At 35.0% G+C, this 14,420-nt stretch overlaps 1 pseudogene; it reads right to left on the reverse strand.

Annotated features, from left to right (window-relative positions):
* Positions 1-11,772, reverse strand: part of LOC149553340 (clathrin heavy chain 1-like) — a 38,107-nt pseudogene extending 26,335 nt beyond the window's left edge.
* Positions 11,773-14,420: the final 2,648 nt, after the last annotated feature.

The following is a 14,420-nucleotide window of genomic DNA, read 5'->3' on the forward strand; positions in this document are numbered from 1 at the left end:
CTTTTAGCAGTTGACCAAGTTTGTGTGTGTTAGCCTTGTTCTACATGGTCCCAAGGGCTAACGAAGGGTTTAATGGGATCTTGGAGTGTTTTGGCCTAGTCATTTCCAGTTTGGGCCAAAACGAAGTTGATTTACTCAATTTCAGGCATACTTACTATTTTTAGTAAGTCGGCAGGACACAGTGCAGGTCCATTTTGGTGATTGGATTCGATACTCCTCGGTGAGAGCTTCTCGATGAGCTATCACTCGCATTATTTGGAGTCTGATTGCTAATACATTTTAATGCCTGAAGTTTTATTAAAGTAACGTCTAATTTAATTGTAAAATATTAAAGTGTTACTTTAATATTTATTTTATGGTGATGTGTACCCAAAGGAGACATAAGGGGTATTTTAATATATGTTTTATATTATACATCTTTTATCCCACATTGCCCATATGAGTTGAGCGGACCCGTGGGAATAGAATAAAAAGAAGCATTTGTGGCTTCATTAGGCAGGTTGAATATGAGAAGAAATTGGTGTGTGAGTTGCAGTTTTGTTCTTGGCATTTGAGGACGTCTATCCTCTCTTGTAACATTCTAGACGTCATTCCCTTGGGGTTTGGCCTTTGGAATTCTTTCTTATTGGCTTTAGTATCAGGCAGTTTAGTTGCATTTCCAGCTACAGGCAGATTTGATATTTTTCTCATATCTTCTTCACTACTTGTCCGACGCTTATGCCGCTTGGAGGGAATGGTATTATGAAGGTAGTGGACTGATTGGAGGACAAATTATTGTAGCAGCAAGTTCATAAGCATGGGCTGGAGTATTATGACAATATTGCTGAAGTAATTAGTGAGTTGATAAATCTGCCATGTATTTGGTTTTATGAATTCTGAAAATAACATTTTATTAGCAGCAGTTCATTTCCACTTTGCATATTGTTGTAGTTTCTCTCTTGTTTATGTTGTATGATACCAATTCCATGCACGAAACACAACAAACAAATAAACGTTTGATTTCCAGAGTTATAAGGGGTTTTAAGAGGTTGCATGCAAACTGTTTGACAAAATTCATTTCAGCAAATTGGTTTAGTTTTATGGGACATCCAGGGGTGTCCATTACATAATAAATAATAATAATAAAAGTTATTAAAATTAAAATGAAAATTATAAATATTTAAATAGAAATTATATAAAAAGTAAATTGGAGTTATAAGCTTGCATGGGAGTTAACGCACTTTTCTATTTCTCATGTGTCAACAACATGGCGGTTAGTACATCAATTAAGCACATGGTGTCTACAACCCTATGGCTCATCTTGAAGGTTGGAAAAGACCCATGCTTAGTTGGTGACACCTTCCAGCTATTTCTAGAAGCATTCTAGATGTTTCCTGAAAGCTCTTTATATTCAGGCATTCATAGAGGCTTAGATATAGCGTTGGGAGTGCAATTGGAGCATTGGAGGACTTGAGAATTCTGAAGAAGGGAGGAGCTTGCTCTGTAGATTTTCTGAGGAAGAGCAATTTAGCATCAGAATCTAGGTAGATTCTTGTGATTTTACTTATGCTATTTCCGCATCATGCACTCCCTGTCTTCTTTGTGTCTTTCATATGTCCTCTTAGAAGTTTCATATTTTTATTTTTTATGCATTCTCAATATGGGTAGATTAATGTATTTGAGAATTTTATATGCATAGATCTGAAAGATCACGGGGCTAGGGTTTAAATTTATGGCCAAATCCATTAGAAAATTAATTGAGTGAATCTATAATGCAAATATTTTATAGAAAAAATTTTAAATTGAAGATATAATCTTTGTGGAAAAAAAACATACATGTTTATATATTCAGATCTGCATACATATACATATATATATAGGTATATGTATACATTTATTATGAATCTAATACAAAATTCAAATACATATATATACATACATACATATATATATATATATATATATATATATATATATATATATATATATATATATATATATATACTGATATATATATACAAATGTATATATATATATATATAATACACCAAATGAATGATTGATAAATCGTAGTGGGGAAAACTTAATAATCTGCATTGCAATTCATATTGATGGAAACAATGTTTAAAAAATATATATTAAAATGCCATGGGCACGATTTGTACCCCATGCCTGTGGAAGGCAAAGGCCTGCCATCGTAGGTTTGCGGCGACAAGGGTACTACGTACCCACTACGGGCACAGTGCCTGCAACTGCAGGTACTGCGTACCACAACAAGAGTGAGGGGGTTAACTAATAATATTGTTATGCAAAAACATTTATGTTGCATATTTTAACAAAAATGTTTATGTTAAAACGTATAAAACAAACGTTATATGAAATCAATTCTCATTGTTATTTAATTTTCATATGATATATGGTGTCAATCGAAATTGTTAATTCGATTTTATGAAACGTAATAACTATATATATATATTTACAAATGTATGTATGTATGTATGTATGTATGTATGTATGTATGTATGTATGTATGTATATATATATGTATGTATGTATGTATATATATATATATATATGTATATGTATATATGTAATATGTAAATATGTTATTAATAATTTTAAGTTATTATTATTTGATAAATGATTTATATTGAAGTTTTATTTTCATAATGGTGACTCTTTAATAATTTCCAACTATTAAGATTTAATTGTTTTAAATTATTAAATAAAGAATTGATAGTTTGGTGGGGGATGTATAAAACAAATATTATAATTGAAAAATGGATTTATAGTTATATTAAGGAAAACCTTTATTTATCCAAAACAATACATGTGTTCTTCCATTCATTCTTCAAACTTGGAAACATAAACTGAGATCTCTACATTTAAACTCAAGTTGTAAATTTAGCAAAACCAAAACATGTGTTTGCATTGTGTATTCTTTATGCTATTATTTTGGGTTTTGGGTTGACTAGTGTTGACCAGTATAGGACGTCTACCAGAGGCTTGGGAGTTATGTGATTGTGATGTCATGATGATGTTTTAATCTCGATCTTTATAAACCCAACCATGGTTATGTGATGGAATGCTCTATGTATTGTTTGTAATTATTCATTGTTATAGTTGAGATTCTTATGTATGAGATACTTGACTTAACCATTATTTTTGGTCATCGATCAGTTAACCCTGGTTATTTTCTAGTCGCCATGATGGGACTAAAATGTGGATTTATTCTTGATGATGTCATGTTGTGACATGTTTGACTCAACCATTTTTGGAGTTTTCGATCAGTATGATTGAGATATATTTTGGTTATTGAGAACTATTGGATACTTTGATTATCAATGATACTTCAATTGCCAATAGAGAAATGTGGTGTTCATGATTTTCTATGGATGTTTGCCCATGGAGATTTGATGCTTTTATGCATATTTGATGATTTTATTATGGATTATCTTTTGTGATTTTGAGATTTATGGTTTCATGAGCTTAGAGTAGGATATTTACATGTAGTGACGGGAAGTGGCTTGCAATGGGGGTCGAGACCCTAAGAGGCTACCAGGGTAACTCATTGTAACTTGGATTAATAAGTGATAGCATTCACACCTAATACTAACTAAATGAACCTAAAAAGATAAGTGTTTTTTTCTCGCCCATGCCTTGAGTGCTTGTATAGGCTAGGATAGGAGTAGTGAGACGCATGGTTGTGACCTTGCATTTCGTAGTATGCCTCATCAGTAAGAGAGGATACTAGTTGCCGCATGAAATCAGTATGGACCCATGGAGTTTAGCTAACTACCAAGGTAACTTTTACGTGATAATTGCGATGACACTTTCTCGCTTGCATATTAGGTTCCTACATGTCATTATGTGCCTGTAGGGATTAGATGTCGGATTTTGTGTTTGGAGCCTTTGAGTTAGTATACTTTTAGGATTCCTAGACTTCTAGAGATTTGTGCTATGTGATTTTGTTAGCCTGTTTGGGACTTGAGATTATCTCCTCAGCACGATGGGAGTGGATCACTTAGGTACCACGCGGTCGGGTGGTAGTGTATTTTCCACTCTTATCATTTTAACATTTATTGAGACATCATGGTTGTTGTCTCCTTCATGATGGTACATATGTATCCTTTTCATTGATGATTAGTATATGTTAGATGATGTTATCTTATTCTTATATTTGCATGTTAGATTACTTTCTACATATGATATAGTATATGTTAGGAGTGACATTCTTACTATGTTAATACTGATGATCTCTTTGGTGATTTGGAATGTTACGCACAGAGGGATGGCTATGATCCATGATGGTCTAATGATGCTATTAACGGTTGGGAGGAACCATGCACTTAGTTTATTATGTTTGATCTTTATGATGGATGTATATGACTTCTATGATGATGTATCATGTGTATCATGTGATTATCTCTACTTTGATGTATCATGGATTAGAATAGGATGATGTACCTTATATTATGTATGTATATTCTTTTGAGCTTGTCATACCCTGTGACATGTACAGTGGATGATTGAGTATTTGAAATGTAATGTATAAACATTGGACTTATCATTATTGTTTCATGTGTATGTTGTACTAGATGGATTCATGTATGTAATTAAACATTAAGGGATCTTAAAGAATGTAATCTGTTATGTATGTTATGTTTACTTTCAGATGGACATTGCTATTGCCTCCATTATTGTACATAAGTTATATGTGGTATTTACTTTCATGTTGAAAAAAAAAACTGCTACTAAACTTAGTGAAATTCTAGGTTAATTCTTTGGATCCTTTGGTGGGGCATTACATTTGGTATCAGAGCCTGAGTTTCTACATTGGGAGCTCTGGGTATTTTGGAACAATTGGAACTTTGAACTATTAAGTGTAACTTTTTGAACTTGAACTAGGTGAACTGAAGTAGAACTTGAACTATTACTTGAATATTTTTCATACTTCAACACTTAGTTTCAAAATTGGAAATTTTAACTTAAACCTAAACATAGAACTGAACTTAGTACCTTGTGCTATTGTAGGATGGTATCTGGGACTAGGCCTTCTATTAGAGGCCGTGGTAGAGGCCATGGTTGTGGCAGAGCTATCAGTGCCCATGACTCTGCCCATGAGGGATCAGCTCATGTAGACAGCAGGGAAGAGCACTCTAGTAGGTAGCAGGAAGAGAGCCGTAGAGAGGACCAAGCTGAGTCTGAAGAGGTTAGTTTGAGATAGATGATGCAGACTATTCTAGAATGTCTACCTCCTATTCAAGAATAGCCCAAAGTGCACCAGACAGAACAAGAGCATAGACCCAGATCTAGAAGTCCTAAGAAGGATCGTCAAAGGTCCATGGTATCCACTCAGATGAAGGATCTTTCAAGATCCAAGGTTAAGCCTTTCAATGGGCAAGGTTCTGGTTATGTGGCTGAGTAGTGGCTTATTTCTCTTGACAGGATTTTTTCCATGCAGGAGTTCGACAGCAATGTTAAGGCAAGATTTGCGATCACTAATTTAGAGAATTTTGGGGCCACTTGGTGGACGATAGAGGAGAAGATGTTGGGAATCGATATGAGTAGTGTTACATGGGAGTTATTCCTAGAGAGTTTCCATGAACGATTCCTACCAGAGGAATGGAAACAGCAAAGGGCTGATGAATTTCATAATCTCAAATAGTACACTTTGTCAGTGACCGAGTATGAGCGTAAGTTTTATGAGCTCATGTCTTTTTCAAGGTTCAGTGAAAATTCAGGTCAATTGACACAACATTTTATTAGGGTTTTGAATAACCGTATTATTGGGGGAGTCAAGGTATTTGAGCCAAAAACCCTCAAGGATGTGGTACATCGAGCTATCCTTGTTGAGAAAAGTGTCAACCTTGGTCAAGGTGGTTTTGTAGGAGCACTAGCAGCATCAAGACCTAAAAGCAACTACAATTCAGGTGGTAACAAGAAGTTTTCTTTCTCTAAGGGGAAACAGTATCAGCAGCAATCTTAGCAAACATAGCAATAGAAGGGATCGAATTCTCAAGCTCAAGGCGGTGGCAAAGGTTCTAACACCAAGAACAACTGCAATGCTTAACGTAATAAATAGAATCAGTCCAATCAACCAGCTCAGAGTAGCCAGTCTTTTGTTAGTAGGAACAGTCACCAGCAATCTAATGTACCACCTATGGGAAGAGGTTCTGGAGAAAATACGAAATGTTTTTCATGTTGTCAGATTGGACATTATGTAGCTTAGTGTCCTCAACAAGCACCTTATTTTTTAGGACCTGGACCTATCATTTCAGAGCCTACATTTGGTGATGCAGGTAGAGCTTATAGAGTTTTTGCAGCAGTTGATCAGCGTCAGCCAGATCATCAGGGAATAGTGGTTGAGACCACAGGTGCTATTAGAGGTATATCTCTCTTAGTATTGTTTGATTTAGGAGCTATAGATTCATTTATTTCACCATCTATAGTTTCTAAGTGTAAGCTGGATGCGGTGAAGCAAGATCATGGTTGGCAAGTGGAACTAGCCTCAGGCATTAAGGTCTCCACAAATTCTGTAGTTCATAAGTGTGGGCTTAGCTTAGGAAGCTTTGATACGATAGTGGATCTTTGAGTCTTACCCCTTGGTTTCTATGATGTGGTTTTAGGCATGGACTGGCTTGGATCTCATAGAGCTAGTATAGATTGTAGGAAGAAGATTATTTTGTGCCAGGACAACCAAGGGAATGATGTGCAGATAGTTGGGATATCGAGGCCTATATCTCTGCGGATGATTTTTGCTATGCAATTGAAGCAAAGTTTTCGTAAGGGATGTCAGATATTGGCTATTATGGTAAATGATCTTGATGAGGACGATTCCATGAGGAAGACTTTGGATCACTCAATTTTGCAAGAGTACGCAAATGTTTTTCCAAGTGAGGTTCCAGGCATGCCTCCAAAGAGGGACATTGACTTTAGTATTGATCTAATTCCTGGAGTAGAGCCTATCTCTAAAGCTCCTTATCACATGACTAGATAGGAATTGGGTGAGCTACATCTTTAGCTAGAGGAACTTCTGGCCAAAGGGAGCATTCGACCTAGTCTATCACCATGGGGAGCTCCAGTGCTCTTTGTGAAGAAGAAAGACGGTTCTTTGCACCTTTGTATTGACTACAGACAGTTGAATAAGGTGACTATTAAGAACAGGTATCCTTTACCTAGGATTGATGACTTATTCGATCAGATCAAGGGAGCTATAGTATTCTCCAAGATTGATCTTAAGTCAGGATACCACCAGCTTCGCATTAAGGAAGCAGATATTCACAAGATCACTTTTCAAATGTGCTATGGGCATTATGAGTTCACAGCGGTACCTTTTGGGTTGACTAATGCTCCATCGGTTTTCATGAGTTTGATGAATGGTGTATTTTGATCTTATCTGGATAGGTTTGTACTTGTGTTTCTTGATGACATATTGATATATTCTAAGACTCAGAAGGAGCATGAGGAACACCTGTGATTGGTTTTGCAGTGTTTGAGGGACAATCAACTTTATGCCAATGTAGCTAAGTGTGAATTCTTCAAATCGAAGATTCAGTATTTAGGGCATGTTATTTTAGGTGATGGTATTTTAGTGGATCCTACAAATATTTAGGTGATAATAGAATGGCCTACACCTACTAATGTGTCAGAAAGTTGTAGCTTCATGGGTTTAGCCGGTTATTATCGTAGATTTTTCCAAAACTTCTCTAAGATAGCACATCCTATCACTTCTCTTTAGAGGAAAGGAAAGAAGTTCATATGGACAAAGAAATGTGAGGAAGCTTTTCAAAAGCTCAAGGAACTTTTGACCAGTGCACTAATTCTAGCTATACCTGATCCAGAAGGTGATTTCATGGTATGTACAGATGTTTCTCTTGAAGGGATTGGGGCAGTGTTGATGCAGAATGGACGAGTGATTGTGTATGAATCATGCAAGCTCAAGGATCACGAGTTAAATTATCCTACGCATGATCTTGAGTTAGCAGCAATAGTTCATGCTTTGACTAGATGGAGACATTTCTTGTTGGGGCATAGATTTGAGCTACACAGTGATCATCATAGTTTTCAATACAATTTTTACTCAACCTAATTTGAATGCTCGCCAGAGGTGATGGATGGAGTTTCTATGCGAGTATGATTTTGAGGTTAAGTACATTCAAGGTAAGGAGAATGTGGTGGTGGATGCTTTGAGTCACAGGAGACATGTGGTATTATCGATGACCCTTAGTGTGGATTTGAGGAGTCAAATTCTGCAGGCACTTCCTACGGATTCCTAGTACCAGAAAGTGTGCAGAGAGATAGATTTAGGGAGATCTTTGGAAGGAAAGTTTGCAGGTTATGTTCGAGAATCAGATGGTCTTTTAAGACATCTGGGGAGGATATATGTGCCATTTTTAGATGAGCTTCACACCTTTGTACTGGTAGAAGCCCATCGTACACCTTACTCAGCACATCTAGGTGTTAAGAAGATGCATGCTGATTTGAAACATTTGTTCTTTTGGTCTGGGATGAAGTGAGATATTGCTGATTTTGTAGCTAGGTGCCTTGAGTGCCAGAGAGTTAAGGTAGAACATCAGCACCCAGCTGGACTTTTGTAGCATAATCTCATTCCTTCTTGGAAGTGGGATATCATCTCCATGGATTTCATTGTAGGATTACCTATGACTATCCATCTTCATGATGCTATCATGGTCACCGTTGATTGATTGACTAAGGTGGCACATTTTTCACCAATTAGGTCTTCCTACACAGTAGCTATAGCTAATGTCTTTATGCGTGATATTGTGAGATTACATGGTATTCCTAGAAAGATCATTTCTAATAGGGATCCTGTATTCACATCTATATTTTGGACATCACTGTAGCATGAGCTTGAAGCACAGTTAAACTTCAGTTCGGCATATCATCCAGAGACTAATGGTCAGACAGAGAGGGTGAATCAGGTTTTGGAGGATATGTTATGGATGTATGTGATGGATAGGCAGACACATTGGGAGGATTATCTCTACCTAGTGGAGTTTGCTTACAACAATGGGTATCATAGTTCTATTGGCATGGCACCATTTCAGGCATTATATGGACATCCTTGTCATACACCATTGAGTTGGGGTAGTCTTGAGGATTGCATCCTGTTGGGTCCTGAGATGCTTCATGATATGGAGCAACAGGTAGTGTGTATCTGTCAGCACTTGACTACAGCACAGGATAGGTAGAAGAAGTATGTTGATGCTCATAGGACTGATAGGCAATTTGCTGTGGGAGATAAGGTTTTCTTAAGAGTGCGACTGTGAAAGATTCCAATCCGGTATGGAAAGGGTTCTAAGCTAGCACCTCTCTTTGTGGGACCATTCTAGATTCTAGAGAGGATTGGCCTGGTTGTTTACCACCTTGCTCTACCGCCCAGCCTAGCTCACATTCATGATGTTTTCCATGTTTCAATGCTTCGGCATTATATACCTAATATTGTACATGTTCTTGATTGGAATTTGTTGCAGGTAGAGGACAAGCAGCTGGCTTTGTAGCTGATTCATATTCTAGAGCAGGGGGAGTTGACCCTCAGGGGTTGAACCATCGAGCAGGTAAGGGTCCAATGGGACCCTACTGATGATTCTTCAGCTACTTGGGAGGATGTAGCTAGATTGAGGGAGTTATATCCCTACTTGTTTGTAGGCTTCCATGAGTAAGCCTAACCCAAGGGGGGGTGGATGTAGTGCCTACCCTCGTTTACATCTTTTTTGGATATTGTTGTTGTTATTATCAGACTATGATGGACTAGCTTTATGTGATGAATTAGTGGTATTGTTTTGACACTATCAGACATTATGTTATGGATTCAGTGGTTATATAATGAGATCATTTAGACTTTACATTTCATGCATACATGATGATCATTATATTGTTTTCAACTATGGTTGATGATTAGTTGATGGTTATTATCTCATGTGTTTTATTATGGATACTTACCCCATACTTGCATGTGTATGGTGTGCATGTTTTCTTATTGTATGGTGTTTCTGATGTGGTTAAGGAAGGGAGTCGTAGTCACTTGCTTAGTCAGGATATACACAATGCAGCACTTCCTGCCATTGTCTATTTAGCTTAACACTATATATATTGTATGTACATGTATGGTTTTTCTATAGGTTGCAGGTACCAGGTATCGACTTTTCTAAATTGCCAGGATGAGCGTACCCTATTATACTATCTCAATGATAAGAGAAGGGAGATAAATTCTAAAGTCCAAATCCCAAACCTTTAAGCCAATTGTCCTAGTGAGGTAGGACAAGTATCTGGATATTTTACCCACCGAATGTGTCGGATGACATGATTCATGATTTTTAACCCTTTAGACTGATTTTGAGTGATTTTCTCTATGATGGGTTTTCATATTTTATCTTGGAGGTCTATGGTGAATTTTCTATTAATTAAGTCTTAATAAATAGATTTAATTAATAAATTAATTATTTGAGAAAATTAATATAAGATATCATGTTATTTGATATTTTGATTATAATTAATAATAATAAAATAATAATAAAGTAATAAATAATAATAACAAATAAAAGTTATAAAAATTAAAATGAAAATTATAAATATTTAAATAGAAATTATATAAAAAGTAAATTGGAGTTATAAGCTTGCATGGGAGTTAACACACTTTTCTATTTCTCATGTGTCAACAACACGGGGGTTAGTGCATCAATTAAGCACATGGTGTCTACAAATTGATGGCTCATCTTGAAGGTTGGAAAAGACCCATGCTTAGTTGGTGATACCTTCCAGCTGTTTCTAGAAGCATTCTAGATGTTTCTCGAAAGCTCTTTATATTCAGGCATTCATATAGTGTTGGGAGTGCAACTAGAGCATTGGAGGACTCGAGAATTCTAAAGAAGGGAGGAGCTTGCTCTGCGGATTTTTTGAGGAAGAACGATTTAGCATCAGAATTCGGGTAGATTCTTGTGATTTTATTCTTGCTATTTCTGCATCATGCATTCCCTATCTTCTTTGTGTCTTCCATATGTCCTCTGAGAAGTTTCATATTTTTATTTTTTATGCATTCTCAATATGGGTAGATTAATGTATTTGAGAATTTTATATGCATAGATCTGAAAGATCATGGGGCTAGGGTTTAAATTTATAGCCAAATCCATTAGAAAATTAATTGAGTGAATCTATAATGCAAATATTTTATAGAAAAATTCTTAAATTGTAGATATAATCTTTGTGGAAAAAAAACATACATGTTTATATATTCAGATCTGCATACATATATATATATATATATATATATATATATATATATATATATATATATATATTCAAATTTTGTATTAGATACATACATACATACATACATACATACATACATACATACATACATACATACATATATATATATATATATATGTATGTATGTATATATATGTATACATTTATTATGAATCTAATACAAAATTTGAATATATATATATATATATATACATACATACATATATATATATACTAATATATATATATATACACATGTATATATATATATATAAACACATGTATATATATATATAATACACTGAATGAACGATTGATAAATCACAGTGGGGAAAACTTAATAAACCGCATCACGATTCATATTGTGTGGAAACAATATTTAAAAAATATATATTAAAATGTTGTGGGCACGATTTGTACCCCATGCCTGTGGAAGGCAGAGGCCTGCCATCGCAGGTCTGCACCGACAGGGGTACTACGTACCCGTTGTCGGTGCAGTGCCTGCGACTGTAGGTACTGCATACCGTAGCAAGAGTGGGGGGGGGTTAACTAATAATATTGTTATGCAAAAATGTTTATGTTGCATATTTTAACAAAAATATTTATGTTAAAATGTTTTAAAAAAATGTTATATGAAATCGAATCTCATTGTTATTTAATTTTCATATGATATATGGTGTCAATTGAAATTGTTAATTCGATTTTATGAAACGTAATAACTATTTATACATTTACATATGTGTGTATGTATGTATAAATATTTAAATGTATATATGTAATATGTAAATATGTTATTAATAAATTTAAGTTATTATTATCTGATAAATGATTTATATTGAAGGTTTATTTTCATAATGGTGACTCTTTAATAATTTTCAACTATTAAGATTTAATTGTTTTAAATTATTAAATAAAGAATTGATAGTTTGTTGGGGGATGTATCAAACAAATATTATAATTGGAAAATGGATTTTTAGTTCTATTAAGGAAAAGTTTTATTTATCCAAAACAATACATGTGTTCTTCCATTCATTCTTCAAACTTGGAAACATAAACTGAGATCTCTACATTTAAACTCAAGTTGTAAATTTAGCAAAACTAAAACATGTGTTTGCATTGTGTATTATTTATGCTATTGTTTTGGGTTTTGGGTTGACTAGTGTTGACCAGTATAGGATGTCTACCAGAGGCTTGGGAGTTATGTGATTGTGATGTCGTGATGATGTTTTAATCTCAATCTTTATAAACCCAACCATGGTTATGTGATAGAATGCTCTATGTATTGTTTGTAATTATTGATTGTTATAGTTGAGATTCTTATGTACGAGATACTTGACTTAACCATTATTTTTGGTCATCGATTAGTTAACCTTGGTTATTTTCTACTCGCCATAATGGGACTAAAATGTGGATTTATTCTTGATGATGTCATATTGTGACATGTTTGACTCAACCATTTTTGGAGTCTTCGATCAGTATGATTGAGATATATTTTGGTTATTGAGAACCATTGGATACTTTGATTATCAGTGATACTTCAGTTGCCAATAGAGAACTGTGGTGTTCATAATTTTCTATGGATGTTTGCTCTTGGAGATTTGATGCTTTTATGCATATTTGATGATTTTACTATGGATTATCTTTTGTGATTTTGAGATTTATGGTTCCATGAGCTTACGGTAGGATATCTACATGTAGTGATGGGAAGTGGCTTGCAATGGGGGCCGGGGCCCTAAGAGGCTTCCAGGGTAACTCATTGTAAGTTGGATTAATAAGTGATAACATTCACACCTAATACTAACTAAATGAACCTAAAAAGATAATTTTTTTGTTCTCGCCCATGCCTTGAGTTCTTGTACAGGCTAGGATGGGAGTAGTGAGATGCATGGTTGCGACCTTGCATTCCGTAGTATGCCTTGTCAATATGAGAGGATACTAGTGGCCACATGAAATCAGTATGGACCTATGGAGTTTAGCTAACTACCAGGGTAACTTGTACGTGATAATTGAGATGACACTTTCCCGCTTGCATAGTAGGTTCCTACATGTCATTGTGTGCCTCTAGGGATTAGATGTCAGATTTTGTGTTTGGAACCTTTGATTTAGTATACTTTTAGGATTCCTGGACTTATAGAGATTTTTGCTATGTGATTTTGTTAGCCTATTTGGGACTTGAGATTATCTCCTCAGCACGGTGGGAGTGGACCACTTAGGTACCATGCAGTCGAATGGTAGTGTATTTTCAACTCTTATCATTTTGAGATTGATTGAGACATCATGGCTATTGCATCCTTCATGATGGTACATATGTATCCTTTTCATTGATGATTAGTATATGTTAGATGATGTTATCTTATGCTTATGTTTGCATGTTAGATTACTTTCTACATATGATATAGTATATGTTAGTAGTGGCATTCCTACTATGTTAATACCGATGATCTCTTTGGTGATTTGGAATGTTACACACGAAGGGATGGCTAGGATCCACGATGGTGTAATGATGCTATTAACGGTTGGGAGGAACCGTGCACTTAGTTTATTATGTTTGATCTTTATGATGGATGTATATGACTTCTATGATGATGTATCATTTGTATCATGTGATTATCTCTACTTTGATGTATCATGGATTAGAATAGGACAATGTACCTTATTCTATGTATGTATATTCTTTTGAGCTTTTCATACCCTGTGACATGTACAGTGGATGATTGAGTATTTGAAATGTAATGTATAAACATTGGACTTATCATTATTGTTTCATGTGGATGTTGTACTAGATGGATTCATGTATGTAATTCAATGTTAAGGGATCTTAAAGAATGTAATCTGTTATATATGTTATGTTTTCTTTCAGATGGACATTGCTATTGCTTCTGTTATTGTACATAAGTTATATGTGGTATTTACTTTCATGTTGAAAAAAAAAATTGCTACTAAACTTAGTGAAATTATAGGTTAATTCTTTGGATCCCTTGGCAGGGCATTACATTTGGTATCAGAGCCCGAGTTTCTACATTGGGAGCTCTGGGTATTTTGGAGGAACTAGAACTTTGAACTATTAAGTGTAACTTTTTGAACTTGAACTAGGTGAACTGAAGCAAAACTTGAACTGTTACTTGAATATTTTTCATACTTCAACACTTAGTTTAAAAAATGGAAATTTT

The sequence above is a fragment of the Cupressus sempervirens genome, chromosome 6 (genome assembly GCF_028749045.1).
Source record: "Cupressus sempervirens isolate cs-2001-9-10 chromosome 6, ASM2874904v1, whole genome shotgun sequence".
Lineage (NCBI taxonomy): Eukaryota > Viridiplantae > Streptophyta > Pinopsida > Cupressales > Cupressaceae > Cupressus > Cupressus sempervirens.